Genomic DNA, 16,457 nt, shown 5'->3' on the forward strand with positions numbered 1-16,457 from the left:
CAAGAAGCAGGAATGAGCCACAGAGCTGTGGACAGCTGTCCTGGCCAGAGCTGGCTCCCCTTCAGGAGGTGCCCCTTGCTCTCCATCCCCCAGCCCTGCTCAAACACTGACCTCCAAGGCTTAGACGCTGAAACTCAAGCAAACGTGTCCCATTCCCTGGAGCAACGTGTTGCAGGATTGCTGACTGCTCCTATCCTTCCTGAGGAGTCTTGGGAACAGCCCCACAGTTGTCCCACTGATCCCATAACCAGGGCTCATTCCCCCCCACATGGAGTTTCCCCAGTCACACCCCACATTCGTGCATAAACTTCATTTTCTCAGGCCAGGATAAAAACTAAGGAGGAAATATGACAACACCAAAGTTCAACTAAAAGTGCTAAAAAAATTTCCCAAGTTGGTGCAGCTGAAAATAGAGCTGCTTGCACACATCAGCTGCTCCTGCTTAAAAAGAATCTTGACTGCCTTGAATATATTTGTATTTATAGCTGAGAAAACAGTGCTTCCCTTGCTGATAGCCTGTGTAAATGCAACAGTTTGCTCACTACGTCTGATGGAGAAGCACGAGCCCAGCCGGTGGCTGTAGCGCTGCCAGCACGCAGAGCTCCTCCAGCCCTCCGCAGCCCTCCTGGGATCTCTGCAAGCGGGCGATACGTGGAGCCGAGTGGCAGCAAAGGCGGGCGGCTTGCATCCAGCCCTACTGGGAACAGTGCTCGGAACAGAGCAGAGCCCGGAGCAGGACTTTCAAATCCAGGGAAAAGCCAGCCTGGGGCATGGAGGTGGTTGGAAACGCCTTCGTGAGGCCAGCTCTCCTCCGGTTTTAGGCTGAAGTCAAGCTGATGCCTGCAGCTGATCTCTGGATACAGAACCGCGTCGTCCTGCCAGCAGAAAGAGGCCGGGTTTTCAGATCTGCAGATGGAAATTGTGATTAGAGCTGAGACCATGCTCAGCTGAGTGCTCTGGTGTTCGTAGGTAAGTGCTGGCTCTTTCGCTGTTATTGCTGTTGTCATTTTATCAGCTTGCTGCAATCTGCTTTTTTCTATATTTGACTGCTTATAATTAGCCCGCTGGGTCTGCTATTCTCTCAATTTCTTTATCTGTTTCCTGACAGATTTGGAGATGGCTCCATTTTAAATATATACTGTGCTTTAAGAAAGGAAACTCTTCTGCAGCGCTCTTTGAAGCTCAGCACTCCGGGGAGACTGCCAGTAGACAGGCTTTCGGCTCAAAGAATATGTGTAATAAGGGACAATTAGGTGGCAGCAAACATTTAATTATCAAATGTATTGGTGCTTCTTACACTGCCTGAAGTTAAGCAGGTGCCTCATACACGGGATTCTTCAAATATCAAATGTGAAAAATGTTTCAGAGCAAAACCAGATGAGCTGATGAATATATTTAGGCTATAAATTAAGCAGAGGATTTTAGCAAAGCCCTGGATCAGCCTTCACGTTGTGTTAGCATCCATAGGGGGGTGGCTTCATGGGCTAACGCAGGGGACTGCACACCCTGCCCTCTGACAGAGGGGACCAGATCCTGCCCCTGCTGTGTCTGGGAAATGTCCTGGCTAAATGCCACCGACCTCGAGACACCAGAATCACAGTCAAACCAGCGGCGTGCCCCAAACCCACTTCACTTCCATGGGCTGCAGCTGCCTGAAGATGTCCTACCACCGTGTCCTTGTCCCTTGCCATCCTGCTCATGGAGCTTGCAATCCTGGGGGCAAGCGGGAGTCACCCTTCCCGAAAGCTTCCCCAGGTCCTAGATAGGAAAAGTCTGCCCCCAAAAGGGGCCACCGCTGTTCTCCGCCCTTTGTTCACCCACTCAGCTCTTCCTCCAGCCTCCACCCAAAAGGACCATTGCCCTTGGGCCAGTCCGGCTTTGTGAAGCATTTTGAAGGAGAAAAAGGGTTGATCTGAACAGACTGAGAGCTGATGTCTAGTTTCAATAGCCATCAAACACGTGAATATTTCCAAGGGTATTGCACAACTCCAGAAATTTTATTCACCCCTGCAAACATTGAGCTCAGCCAATTCCTTGACCTGACCATCGGGTGTCCACACCGACGTGCTGGCAACATGGGCAGCAGGCTTTGCAGGTCAGGTTACTTCTTAAAACAATTTCCCTTGCATTTCGTAGTCCATCTGGGGACTTCTGTTCTTGCATCTTGCAATGGAGAGCTCATCCCCAGGTCAGCAATGGTCAGACTCGCACACCCAGCCTCTGGCCACACTTATCCGAGGGGCTCTGTGCCCCCTCCTGCACCCTCTTTTCCCAGTCTCACCGTGCAAGCCACGTCCTCACAGGTGGGCTCAAACCTTGCTTTGCAGACCCACCTACAAGTCGTCTGAGGCATGGAGACCCAGGCAGGCTCCTGCTCCCATCCTGCTCCCCTCGGAGGTCTCCTCTGCCCACTTTCTGCTGGTTCAGATGGACTCAGGTCCCAGGAGCAAAATCCTCCGTAGGCGGTGCATGGGGGACACTTGCTCGTGGCTGGAGAGTGCAGCTAAAGCAAGCACTAATTCCACTTACAGGATAAAATTGGCAGAAGAGCCACTGAATTTTCCGTCCAGCTCTAAAGTGCTCTCAAAGTGATCTAATTTATCACTGCGGCAGCAGCAGCAGCCATTCAAATGCTCTCCCAGCTCTCTGGCTTTGCAATCAGGTGATAAGATGACTTCATGTTAGCAGACGGGTCCAAGTCCTTTGCCTTTCTCTCTTTCTTGGGTCCTCACCAGATCTCGCGGTTGCACTTGTCCCTTTCAGCCCTCTGCTGTGCTGCTGCACCGCAGGCGGCTCTGGCAGGCACTTGAGCTCCGGGCATCGAGCTTCCAGCGCCGGCGTGGCAGCTTAGGGGAGCCGTCCATCTGCCCGGGGATAGGGCCGTGCTGAGCAAGTAAGGGTCTGCCTCTCTACCTGGAGCAATAAGAATTCATACGTGGAAAGCTTGGGTCCTCCCCTGCCGGCACACAAACCTCATGCCAGGTGGGATGGGTCTGGCCGGGACGTGCCACGTGCTACGCTGCGTGTAGCACTGTTGGCACAGCTGGCCAAGGAGGGGGCACCGGGGGGGTTGGAGGGTTGGAGAGGGGATGTGAGAGGGGTAGGGTGGGGGATGACGAGGAGCAGGTCAGGATTCGACTTGGGGGTTCTGGTGGATGAAAGGCTCAACGTGAGCCAGCACGGCTGCGTGGGAGCACAGCCGTAATGGTGAGGTGGGCTTTGTGCACCCTATGGAGAGCGTTAGGCACTTCAGGGCTCCGGGTGCAACAGCAATAATAACACTACTCATACTAATACCAGAGAGACAGATGAGCATTCAGGAGCAGAAACCACCACTGAGGCAATGCCTGCCTCGGGAATGAGGCGACTGGAAGAGGTGCAGAGGGGTGGTGAGATGTGGGCAGACCAAGGCTGCAGCCACAGGGGTGCAGGTGCCTCATCCACCCTCCCCAGGACCCAGTGAGCCCCTTCTCCAAACAACCCCCGCCACACGCACGTGGTTTCTACCAAGACAGGCGTGCCATGACCAGGTACCTTTATCCAGGGCTTCACCTTGGATTTCAGAGTAGTACCAATGCTGTTTGAGCTACAAGTGCAGAGCACGGCCCTGTAGGAAAAGTGAACACCATCCCACCCAGACCCAGTACGCAGACGTGCACATCTGGCACGCACAGGACCCCCCTACTGCTTCTCACCTCACCTCGGGACAGTGGGGCTCATCGCCCCCCACGTCTCTCGGCCGTCACAGATGTGCAGGGCACTTGCACAGATGGAGATGCCTCTTCCCTGCATGACTGGAAGTGGAGAGACAAAGCCGCTCCTCCTGCACGCTCCAGCACCCTGAGCTGTGTACACAACACCTGCAAGTTGTCTCTGCAAAGATAAGCCTAGCTCAATCATCAGCCAGAGCTTTAGCGTAATTAGGAGCTGTTTAAGCCTCAGGTTGAAGCCTTGGTAATGGCTTTTGAGAGAACTAACAATAGGTAACAACACGACTAACGATGCATTGTACTTCGCATATTCAAAGGACCTCATTTCGGGTGTCTGCCTCCAGCCCCTCTTGACACCAAGCACCTGTGGGACTGGGCATCCTGCTAAGAGGACAGCGTGCCTCCTGGTCCTGCACCACAACCTGCAACGTAGCTTGCCTTAGAAGAGGCCCAAGGGAAGGAGAAAAATCTCAGTGACCCCAGGGAAAGCACCCTCTCGCGTCGGGATGGGACAGAAGCTCAGCGTGCGGGGAGCTCTGTGCTTACCGGAGAGCAGGCAGGCTGATAAACACCGGGGAACAGGCCCTGTGCTTGGAGAGAAATGTCTTTTAGAGCAGTTTCTGACTTGTGTATAACTCCAACAGCATCGTGTGCCCTGCGGACACGTGGGCCAAAACTCCAGCTCTAATTTCTCCTCTGACAAGAAATAGATAGAGAGGGAGACACCGCTGTGATAAATCACCGCTTTAGCGAGGGCTCTGTCACTGCCCCACATGGCGTCCTCATAAGCAAACTAAAGGAACAAGATCCAGCCGAAGGCAACACCATTTTTACGAGGTCTTCTGGATGTTTGTAACAAGGTTAACCTGCCAGGGGTAAGTGCAGTGGCATCGGCTCTGCTCCTCTGTTAAGAGCCGTGACACGAACTGCAGCTGCTCCGCGAAGATTAACAGAAATATAAGAAATATGGGGTCTGCCTCAGGAAAGTGAGAAAAAGCTCAGCTGCAAGACACCAGCAAGATATTCAGAGAGAGTGACCAGGGGCTTCTCATTATCCTATTCTGCAATAACAAATTGAAATAATACGAGGGAGTACCTGAGCAATATGAAAATGGAGGGATGTCTCAAGGGGGGATTTCCTGGGGCAGCTTCCCCAGCTGTGGACAACAGGGGGAAGTGTTTCCCCTGCTGGACCGTGCCTGGAAAAGGAGAGGGAAGGTGGCCCCTCTCCCACAGCCAAACAGCAATTTCCCTGTTTTCAAACCCTGCAGCAGGCAGAGACTTCGCAGGTGCCTTTTGAAGGCCACCAGCTCTGCACCGACATTGCATGGCCACCTGGGCTGGGGAAACTGGAGGGACACATACAGGACCCCAGGAGCGTGCTGCCATCGCCGTGCCCCCATGGGAGGCCAGCACAAAGCTCCAGCGCATGAGAATAATGAATTGGTGTGAAACCACAGGGTCTGGAAGGTGGAGGAGACGGCGGGGCAGGGCCACTTTCTGTGCGACCCGTCTCCTGTGGGGTGTGGGGAGGAGGAGAGAAAGATGAAGCCTTTGCTCAATCCGTCTCGACAGTTTGCACAAAGGGAATCTCGTGTTTGCACAGCCGTTACTTCCAGCCAGAAGTAACACATGCAAATACCAAACTGAGAAACGCTGACCTTTGCTGGCCCCTATGCTCTTCTCCATCTTCTTTTCTCGAGCTGTTTTCTGACTGCAGTAGTTGGGTCAGAGCTGTATCGACAGCATCCTCTCTGCAGCTGCAGCGTCCAAATCTCAATTTCTTGCTTGATTCCATCATCAGCGCTTTCCTCTCCTGATATTTCTTCAATTCTTTTCTGCTCGTTTTCACCTCTTTTCACGCCCTGTGCTCCTTCAGCCCGTCCCCTTCAAACTCCCACCTGGATCACGAGCCGGGGCAGAGGTTACCTGCCCAAGCACTGCAGCTGGCCCCGGGCAGCAGCAGAGGATGGGAACCCCTCGGGTGGGCTGGGGAAGGGCGATGCCAGGAGGCTGGGGCATGTTTTAGCAGCGATGCATTCCCAGCAAACAGCCCCGTTCTCATCTGTGTAACTTCAACAGCAAGAGCACAAGGAAAGGGGTTTTCCAGGTCTGAAACCTCCCATGAAAGCCTGTGAGCGCGGTCTTTCCTGGGAGGGCACATTCACCCATTTTTGCACTGGTTTCTTCTGCAGTCTCCCTGCTCCTCGTGCTTCTTCCTCTCTCCTTTTGCCACCTCTCCAGCCCCCACTTCTGACCATGCTCCCCTTCTGCAAACGAGGAGCTGCCACCCCACATCCTGACACACTCCTGCCCCCGAGACCTCCCCCCGAATTCTCACCCCACTGGACACATCCCAACCTTTTCCTGCACAGAAGTAGGGGAAAGCTGAGTAAAGGGGGTCCCTTACCTTTCCCTAGCACTCCTCCTCCAGCATTATGGGGATGGTCACCACCAAAGACCCCCAACAAGTGGAAGATGTGAGTGTTGGAACAGGAGCCAGGCCATGCCTGTGCTTAGGCACAAAGGTGGGACGTGGGGAAAAGGCACAAGGCTTTTTTTTTTTTTTTTTTTGCTGCAACCACGTCTGGGAGAGGTGCAGTGAGAGGAAGGCTGGAGCATGAGAGCTCAGAGCCAGAGATATCCCTGAGATGCTCCACTAGAAATAGATTCATCTCACGACGATTCCTCACTTATAATTACACTGAGACCTGACAATTCACCGGGCTTCCAGTAGCGCTGCTGGTGCTCCAGTTCTTCAATCAGGTGATGCCCAGGCAAGCGCCTTACGGAAGTTCATCAAATCCCACTAACGCTTTTATCATGCAAGACAGCAATTTCAGCAAGAAAAGAGAACACGAGGAGGATGTCGAAGGACTGCCATGGTACAGCAAGTGCTGCCATCGGCGATCAGCCCCGGAGCGTGCACCCTTTGTGGAGTTCTCCCACGTGGTGCAGATGAGACCGGATTTATTGTGGCCCTTTCCTGCCCTAAACCTTGCACAATGGCTTCATCCATCCTGGCTACATAAAACCGGAGCAGCCTTATGGCTACTGGCTTAGATGGGGAAGTGAGTCTCCCTTCTTTATTCTGGGAAAATAATGACATAAGGCCACCGTGTCCTGGAACAGAGACACCACGCCACAATTTATACACGAAATATGGCATGAGCTAATGTAGAGATTGCCTTCCTGACCTTGCTGACCCCACAACAATGACTTTAAATGTCCTCACAGCCTGCTGTCGTGCTTTTTATGTACCCCATCATACACAACTTTTCAGCAAAACCCCAGCTTAAAAGCCCATTTATCCCTTTATCAACTTGCAATGTTGTTCTGTTCTTTCAGGACTTGCAGTCTTTCGAATGAAGTCTTTAGCAATTTAGATTTTTGCTGGACATATTCCATTGCCAGACTAGTTTTTTTTTTAAAAGCTTCTGCTACGTAGGGGATGCCAGGGTGCAGATGCGGGGATCCACCCAGAGCCAAGACTGCCAGGCAGGTTGGAGGCGATGGACCTGTCCCAGGCCAAGCCCCAAAACAGGCACTGGGGCAGGTTTAGGGAACCCCTAGATAAGGTCGATCGTGGCCAGTAGGGCTGCTTGGTGCCCTTGGGGCCCTGGCACAGCCCCAAGCTGCTTGGAAAGGAGGATAGTTGCACCAAATCGCTGCTCAGAGCAAGGTAAGAGCAAACACGCCCGTCCCTTCTGCATGTGCTTAATGGTTTTCTGCATTGCCGTGTATTTTCCCACAATATATTGTGAAAGCAGAGCTCACCAAACACTTTACATGTAGCCAGTTTGCAAGAGCCCTCTCTGGCATTCTCTTTAATAGGAAAAGCAAGATGTACCGGCTCAAGCCTATTGACACATTTCATCGCAGATTGGCTCACCTGGGAAGCAGAATGCAACCCGGAGAAAGCGTTCAGATGTCTGTGCCTGTGCTTATGACAGGGCTGAAGCTGCGGCTGGGCGTGAACACTTCATTTCGCCCTTAAATTTGTAATTTTAGAGCCAAACAATTTTCATCCCTGTTCTGGGGTTGCCTACATAATCCAGACTTAGAAAAGCTTCCCAAGTCACTCCTAAATCAGGCGTTTATCATGGTTCATCTGAAGCAGCTATTTTAGAGAGAGACCCCAGGGATGGAGTCAATTGACTGTTTATAGATGCTTAAAATACAGCCACCTGCATTTCACCCAGGCACCCAAAGCTCCCTTTACAGCCAGTGGAGGTAATGGGTGCAGGTCATGTCAGCCGAAAGGAGGCATCTAAAATAGCTTAAATGAATCTTAAATGAGCTCTGCTCCCAAATGTAATTTAAAGATGTAAAAAGATAGCAAATCTATTGCTTCCTTTAGGATATGTTCTCCTGATAGATTCTCCTCCTTGTTAAATGCTTGAATCATATTTTGAGCCTGAAATTGCTTAAAATCTTTCATCCTTGAGTCTTAGTACATCTCTGCCTGTTATATTAAATATTCCTCCATTCATATTCTTTGCTAGGTACATAAATAGAGCACACAGTCAAGTAACTTCCCAACCTTTCCCTTTCATTACCTTCTTTCATATTTATGCTAAACCCTACGGATGCAATGGTGCCTGGAAGCTGTTCCTCTAATATGACATTTTTTAGCTTTTTGTTTGTTTTATTTTGGAAACATAAAAGAAGGAGCTCCTGTCTCAGTACTTGGAAACCTCACTAGCCACCAGCATTTGGACTGAGCGGCCACCAGAAGAAAAATCTGCCCTGGACTTTACATCACGGAGGGAGAAAGCCCAAGAACTTCTTTCTTTGTGCAAGAAAAGGCTTCACTGGTGGATATCAACCAAGGGAGGCATAAGGGGACTTCTTGCACAAGCATGAGGTTCTAATCTAATTATACTTCAATCAGGTATAACGTCCTCTGTCCCCTCCTGTCTCAGCATCTCCAGGCACTTTGTGTGCCTGTGAGTCTGGTGGCACTTTACCATTTCTGCCCTTGTTTCCTCTGGGTGAGCTCTTTCAGATCTGAACTCCAAGGCGTCCAGAGGCGAATCCTCCTGGTCTGCCGTGACACCTGGAAAGAGCTGGGCTGGTTCTGCAATACGCTCTGTGGGTTCTGCTCTAGCCCAGAAGTGAGCCGAATGGATCCCACCATGCAGCTGAGCAGGAGACAGCCCCCCGGCCTCCCCCAGCCCCCCAAAATCTGCCTCCCTCCGGAGGCTCCTGCGGCGTGGGGGGCCCCGGGACAGCGACGCAGCCCGGCCCCAGAGTGTGCCTGGAAAGGGGGATCAGAGGAGAGGAATTGGAGGGTTTGGAGGAGAGATGTCAGCCCTGCTCAGAAGCAGGTTGCCGTGGAGACTGGCTCATTTAACCCCATAAGGGTCAGGGAGCCCTTCTTGTTCCAGCTAGCTTAATTAAAGAGGGGGGAAGGATAAGCGAAATAAATTGGCACCGACTTCACGTTGGGATGCCATTGCTCAGGCTGGGCAGGATTCCGGATGCCAGGCCTTGGGTGGGCATCCCAAGCATCACGGGGTCGTTTGTAAGCAAAACCAGCCGCCGGAGAGGAACGGACTGGGGAAGAATGAACTCAGGCAGAGGACACGCTGGTGAGATGGCACCTGCAGCACCTCTCATCCCGCCAGCCGGGCTCCACCGCGCGTCTCTGCGGGGATGAGGGAGCTTCCAGCTGTGCTAGATGCTCTTCTTGATGGGCTCCTTGCCTGAGCCACCGGTACCGTGGCTTTATCTCCCTTCTGAATTTGAAATGTGGATAAAGCAAAGCTGGCAAGGTAATTATTCCTCACTGTCAAACATTGCTCTTGGTTTGCTGTCTGCAGACAGCTGGAGAGTGATGAATCCCTTTGTGTTTGCAGCAGCCTTGGATTCTCTCCAGGAAAAGGTGCAAACAGACAGGGAAGTTTTGCATTAACATGCCCCGTCGGCATAGATTCACTGTTACTGCGCCTGAGGAGGAAAAAACGGGCTCGTGTGAAGTGAGAGGGCAGCCAGGGCCCGCACACAAAAGCCTGGTGCCGAAGATACAAATCCCCAGCAGTGAGCACTGCTGTTGGCCACCAAGCGCCCAAAAAAGTGCCGTGCTCTCTTGAAAGCCGGGCTTTTAATAGCTCGACTTCAACAGTTTGCTTTGCTGTAGCACGGTCACTGGGAGCTTTATTCCAAAAATGTGTTGCTGCTGGCCACCTCCTGGCTCGCTGCACACAGCTCCTCACCTCCGGCCTTCGTGTGCTCCCCACGCACGGGTCAGAGCTGCCATCTGCTCATGGCCTCCCGTCCTCCCTCTTGGTATCTCCGACCTGGGATATTTCTGCTCCAGTCCCTACAGTAGCACCGAAACCTCCACAACCTGCAGCACTTCACAGTGTGCAGTCAGCTGCATGTTATTTCTTTTGTTCTTACGTTTAAATGTGAATTGCCTGGATTTGGGGCTTTGCCCATTGCCTCTCACTGGGTACCACAGAGAAGAGCCTGCCTCATTTTCCTTCCCATCAGGTATTTAAACACAGGGAAAATCCTACTGAGCCTGCACGTAGCAGTGCCTGGGGTTGCTCCCCCAAGCACTCAGTTTTCCACCCTGCGCAGACTTGCAGGGGGAGCACTCCGGCCCATCACCAGGCTATTAATGAAGATGTTAACAAGCAGCACAGAAGCCAGCTCGCAAGCTGAGCTGGGCTCCCAGAACCTTAAAAACCACAGCGGAAAGCAGGTCCCAGCAGGAGGAGAGTGGGAGCCTTGGCCCCCAGAACAAAACCCACACCTTCAGCTCCAAGAGCAGCCCTGGGCCACCCATGCAGGCACATTTTTAAGCAGAAAAATCCCGTCCACAGCATACATCTTCCCATTCATCAGCCACAAGATCTGGTGGTAGTGCTTAGTCCAGTCTTTTGGCAGCTCAGGACCTGTTTCTGTGGCAGGTAATCCTCTCTTTCTTGCATTTTTCTGTTTTTTAAAAAAATGATAATAATAAAATCTCTCTTTTCTGAATCCTGTCCAAATTCATTCACTGGCCCTCTGCCTCTCTTCTGAATGACTCCATGGGAGTCCTTGAGTCTCAGCATTATTATATTTTATTTATACAGCACAATAAACGTACGTGGCACTTTCCAACATACATCAAACAGCAAGGTCCATTTTCTGATGAGTGTACACTTTGATTCAGAAAAACACTGTATATAAAACGCAACAGTCTCATGGCCTGGGGAGGAGACTGAGAGCTCTTTGCTGTATTTCCTCAACCCCTAAAACTAAAACCAGAGAAAGAAACCCCCGTCCAGAGATGTGCATTTCATCCCAAACAGCCCCTTGGTGGAAAACGCAAACAACTTTGGGCAGCTCCAGCCAAGCACCAAGGAACCCCCACGGGTTTCAGTGGGTGGGGAGCCCCCTGCGATAAATAAATGGTGAGGAAGTGGCCAAAGGGGGCTCTCGAGCCCCCACACGCTCTCTGCTGTACACTCAGCAAAGCGTGGCACATCCATCAATTAGTGAATTGGATAATTTTGGAATCAGTCTAAGAATGCCTATCGGTAAAGGACAAACAATTAGCTGCTGGCGCTTCCCAGGTTTTCCAAAGACTGCTTCCTTTGGGTACAGCTGCACTCACCCGAACAAGCAGCGCTGGGGAAACGCCAGGCTCAGGCGAACAAACCGGGAGCACAGCGCCCGGAGGCACTCGCGCTTCCCTGCAGGTGCACCAGACGAGCCTGATCCAAAGCCTTTTCCTCCCTGGAGCAGCTGAAAAATCTCTCCTGGGAATTTCAGAGAACCCCAGGACGACCTCGGCACTGCTTTGAAAGCGTGAGGGGCCGGGAGCCAGCCCGGGGGGCTTCTGCGGGTTGTTTCCCCTCGGCTGCAGCAGAAGGCGAGGCGTCGGCGCCGCTCGCGCTGCCGGGGGGATGTTAACGGCGCGCGGCATCGCAGAGGTGACAATGGTACAGCAGCCCTGGGATTTCTTCACGAGGAATCGTGGCAATTGTTCATTTCTGCGCTGCGCCGACTGTATTCTCAGAGGTTGAGATGATAATGCTAAAGCCGTTTATATTTTCTAAAGTACTTTTGGGCTGGGGGATTCAGTGTTTTTCTAATCACAGGGTTTCAATGGTCTCAGATAGCTCGGCAGACTCTTTTTTTGGGTATTATGTTATTTTACTAAGCACCCAGGCATAGAAAGTTCAAAGATCATCCATAACACAGAGGATTCACATCGTTTAGGCAAACAGGCTCCTACCCCAGGCACCAAAACCACGGGGGCTTGAAAAAAGCCGTGCCTGATGGACGACCGAGCGTTGCCTGTAGAGGAATGATCCTAACAGACAAGTTGCTGGGAGGCTGCTGGCATGGGACGCTCTGCCAGAGCAAGGTGTTTGGAGCACAAATGTTCATTGGCCCCAACACAGCTGCTGTGCCGCAAGGTCCCCCATGTGCTTTAGGTCCCCTGGGTTGTGCCCAGCCCTACACGCCTCACCCACAGGCACCGGGGCTTTTCATGGCCACCTGGTTCCTGGAGCTGCTCTCCCCAAAATAAACCTCTCCTGGAGGAGAAACGGGAACGCGAGCACGCTTCAGGCACCGCTTCGGTTGCTAAGGGACATTCGTGCAGAGCTCGGCCAGGAAAACCTGCTGCAGGAGGGAAGCGTGCGGGCTCTGCGCCCCCGTCTCCCCCCACGCGCTGCTTGCGTGCCCACCCACACACCTCGTGCCCACCCACAGAGGATTTGCCCCCGAGTTCTGTCTGCAGAGGCTGCACCCACACATAGCAGAGGACTGCAGGACTTGTCCTCATGGGCGAGGATTGCGGATCAGAGCAGACCTGGAGCAGGTTTCCAGGGTCAGCAGCAGCCCAGGGACCCCCAGACCAGTCCAGGTTGGCCCAAGAAGCCAGAAGACGAGGACCAGCAAGGTGCATGGCCAGACACAGGTATACCAGCAACACAGCTAGAGCTGCAAGTGAGAATAAACTCGGGGCATCATCTCTACCAGGCAGAGTTTCAATCCCAATCCCACACCGAGCTCCTTCCCCATCCTCATGGACCAGTTGAGCTTGCCCCGTGCGTGGTGCAGCCTGTGGGGCTCCCGCCAGACTCGTTTCCAATTAAAAATGCTTCACACCTGCTGGGCTGCACTCCAGCACCACAACGCCCCTTGCGCGTGGCATGACCCCCATTTTGGAGACCCTGCCCAGGGGGTGACCCCCAGTTTGGAGACCAGCAGCAAACAGGGCTGCTGAAATGGGGACTCCAGAGGGGGCTCCACCAGCTCATCCCCCGTGCTGCTGCCCACACCAAAGAAACACCCGTGGGCAGCCGATATTTCTGCGAGGACTCAACTCTACTGCATTGTTTGGGCAGCGCTAGGCGGAGGCCACTGAGGAACAGATCCAGTAAAAAGAGCCCAGACAGAGTCACAAGGATCCCTCTGCATCCTCACGCGTCTCACGGGGGCTTTTTCTGCCCTTTTCCTGCTGCATCCCCCAGTGGGACTCAGCATCTCTCCCCGGCAGCAGTGTGGAACGGGGCGAGGGCTGGCGTCAGCAGGGATGTGAACCTCGCACCCTCTGCTCGTCTGGACAACTGGCCCCGTGCCACCATCCAGAAGGAAAACTGCTCAGGCTGCCTGGGGCTGAAACCGGAGCGGGGGTCCCCGTGTCACCGCGAATCGGTGCCATCTGCTGCTACGTGACCGCGCGCTCCCGGCGCTGCAGCCGGCTGAGAGTTTGAACACACACTGCCAAATTAGTTACAGAAATGTAATCACATCTATACACCAGAGAGACTGCTAACGGCTGACGAGCGCGAGGCAGGCGAGGACTGGAGGTGTGCGGGAATGCAGATGGACTGGGACACGTCTTTAAAGCCATTCAGCGTTAATTGTTGGGAGAAGTCCCCAGCCGAGGCTCTCACTGGCGCTGGGTTTAAGCTGTCCCGGCTGGGGCCTTGGAGGAGTTCATCTTCAGCAATCACCACTTCACATCTTCCTTCCGTATCGAGGAGGAGAAAGTATTCCATTATCTCCGCTATCGAGAAACATCTTCCTGCTGCTTTTTAAATGCAGAACAGGAATACCTATTACAATGCCTGGCTTGCCTCTGCCGGGATTGCCAGGTTAACTGTTTCCATGTGTGAGCGAGGCTGTGCCAGCGCTCGTATTCCTGCTATTCCTGGTAGAAATAAATAATAATAAAAAAGTAATCTCTCTTAATTCCTCCAGACAGATGCTCGCTTCACAGAGCTGTCAGGTGTCAGGCTGTCACGCTCAGCAGAGGCTTCCAAAGGCAACAAAGTCAAAGAGATCCCGAGCAGCTCCTGATACATTTTTGGGGCTAAACAGCCTGGTTTTGCCAGCCAGGCTAGGCTCCCAGGGACAGAGATGCTCCCCATGGAAAATGTCTTCTAAAGCCCCGGGCTTAATTTATGATGTATTAGTGACAAGTTGGGCTAGGAAGAAGCCTGTGCAGGAAGAAGGTTCGCAGTGAGAGACGGAGCCTACAGAGGCCAGCACAAACACCTCTGAGCCCTCCTGATGCTGCACCATGAGAGCAGGAGGTCGCGGCGGGGCGTCCGTGCCCATGCCCACGTACGTGTCAGTGCACCACACTACCGCCTGTCGTAAAGCACTTGGCCTCAGCAAAAAGAAAGAGTCCTAAAGAGTCAAAAGCCTCGGCTCTCCGTGCGTGACCCCCTGCTAACAGTCTGCACCTTGGCGTCTGTTCTCGGTGCTCTCGCGGGGCCTGACGGAAAGCAGGGAGGGGAGCAGCTGAGCGCTGTCTGCAGCCAGAGGCTCCACGAGACGACGTTTAACACATCAGAGAAAAAAAGGCACAGAGCACGGGACGCGCTGTGCGGCAGGATCGCTCCCAGGCACATGCCCATGCAGATGCTCAGACGTTTTATGGGGCAGCAGAATCAGCATTCGCTTTACAACTGACCCGGATTGCTAACGCGATGAAACCAGGGGCCAGGCACCGCGCCGAGGGCATGGCAACCAGCGCGCACCCCCTGGGCAATGCCCGCTCACGTCAGCCCCGCGTCCGCTCCTGTGTGCGAGCTGAATGGGGTCAGACGGCAGGTTCGGGGAAATTTCTGCACTCCGCCAAGCCCTTTAGAAAGCAGCTTCGGAAAAGAGAAAAGAAGCAGCATCCAAAAAGTGAGTCATGTGAGGAGGAATTAGTGCTTCATTAGCGCTGGGGTTTAAGTGGAGAGTTACCGGTCCTGTGGATGAGGGCAACATGCAGCTTGCACTAATCCTGCCTCTGGCAAGTGGCAAGTGAAATCACTGAGAAGAGAGAAAAGAAAAAAAAAGAAAAAAAAAGCTTTCTGGATGGGAAAGCAGCGTGGTGGCAGCGCTCATTGACCAAGAGGAACCAGCCCTTATCATTCACAGCATTTCAAGCTCGGGCATCCCAGAGTACAGCACGCTCCACCAGCTTGGAGCATGAATTTTGAAGTAGTTTTTCTTTCTTTTTTTTTTTTTTTCCTCCTCATTTTGGACACACTGACCGCAGATGCTATTGCAGAACCACAAGTCTACACACTTCAAACGCAGTTTCTGGTGGACCCCACAGAACCAGATTGAAGTCAATGAGGCAGGAGCTGCTGTGGTTATTGCTCTGCTGGTCGAGATTTTGGCAGGACACACAGTGCTGGGGCCAGGCATAAATATCCCCCGAGGGTATTAAAAGCCCAGTTGGGCTTTTGCTCAAAGTGCTGATGTACTGCAGGACATGCACTGCACTGCAATCACTGGAAGCCAGAGCATCTCAGCACCAAAAGCCTCAGCGTGAGCAGCTGAGCCCCAGGCGTCACCGTTACCACGAACAAATCCATCCTAAGAGCTTTTTGCAATACCAACAAGGGGTGGGGATCTGCTGCAGATCAAAGCCTTCCACTTAGGGATCTGCACGGCTGAGGCAGGGCCAAAGAGGGAGCACCGTGTGTGCCGAGGATGCACGAGAAGGCAGCTTGTCCAGAAGGTCTCCAGGAAGGATGTCTTGGGCACCTGGATTATTTCAAATGGCTAAAAAATGCCTCGAGTAATGAAACTCTCGGCCCTGAATCTTGACCAGTGGGTGGAAACCAGGTCAGGCTAAAGCACACGCTTGCTGGGCTGAATCACTTTCCAGCAGCCGCATCGACAACGTCTCCATTGACTGCGTGAGGGTGTTCAGACACCCGGCGCACACGGCGACATCCTCAGCTGGGCGGGTGATTATAGGTTTCCTCACCCGCAAACTGAACGTCTCTGCAGAGCTCCCTGGATTCTGAAGGAAATTTAAGGCAGCTACATTTAAGTTGTCTACACTTAGCAAGATGAATCCCGCCTCCAATGCAAAATGCAAGAGCCTTCACCTCTCTGCACGTATTTGCTGTATTTTTTTTTTTTGCGAGCAGTCAGAGGAATAAAATGGGAATGAGTCATGAAGAAACTTCTTCCTGTAACGGTAACACGAGAGCACAGAGATGCACTTTATTTGGCTTAGTTACTGGCACGGCACTGCCAAAATAAAAGCAGCCAACCACACAAGCCAGTGTCGAAGCACTTATGACCTTCGCCCAGCAAAGGTTCACGGGTGAACCTCTGCAGCATCCTCGCTGGCTCGGCAGGAGGCTGCTCCGTGCCATGAAGCTCTCCTACCTCCATCCTCCTGGCCCAGAGCTGGTAATTATTTCTTTCTGCAGACCTCCCCTCTACGGCTGCCGAAAACAGCTCTCTGCTATTCAGGATTTGCTTACTGATGCCTTTATC

At 52.8% G+C, this 16,457-nt stretch overlaps 1 long non-coding RNA gene across 1 annotated transcript in view; it reads left to right on the forward strand.

Annotated features, from left to right (window-relative positions):
- The window catches only part of LOC308183521, a 22,203-nt gene continuing 5,746 nt past the window's right edge, over positions 1-16,457 (forward strand). Inside the window, exon 1 of the long non-coding RNA XR_013942463.1 lies at positions 1-16,370. This is a non-coding gene — a long non-coding RNA (uncharacterized lncRNA). The remainder of the gene's footprint in view (positions 16,371-16,457) is intronic.

The sequence above is a fragment of the Anser brachyrhynchus genome (genome assembly GCF_964034855.1).
Source record: "Anser brachyrhynchus genome assembly, chromosome: 28".
Taxonomy (NCBI): domain Eukaryota; kingdom Metazoa; phylum Chordata; class Aves; order Anseriformes; family Anatidae; genus Anser; species Anser brachyrhynchus.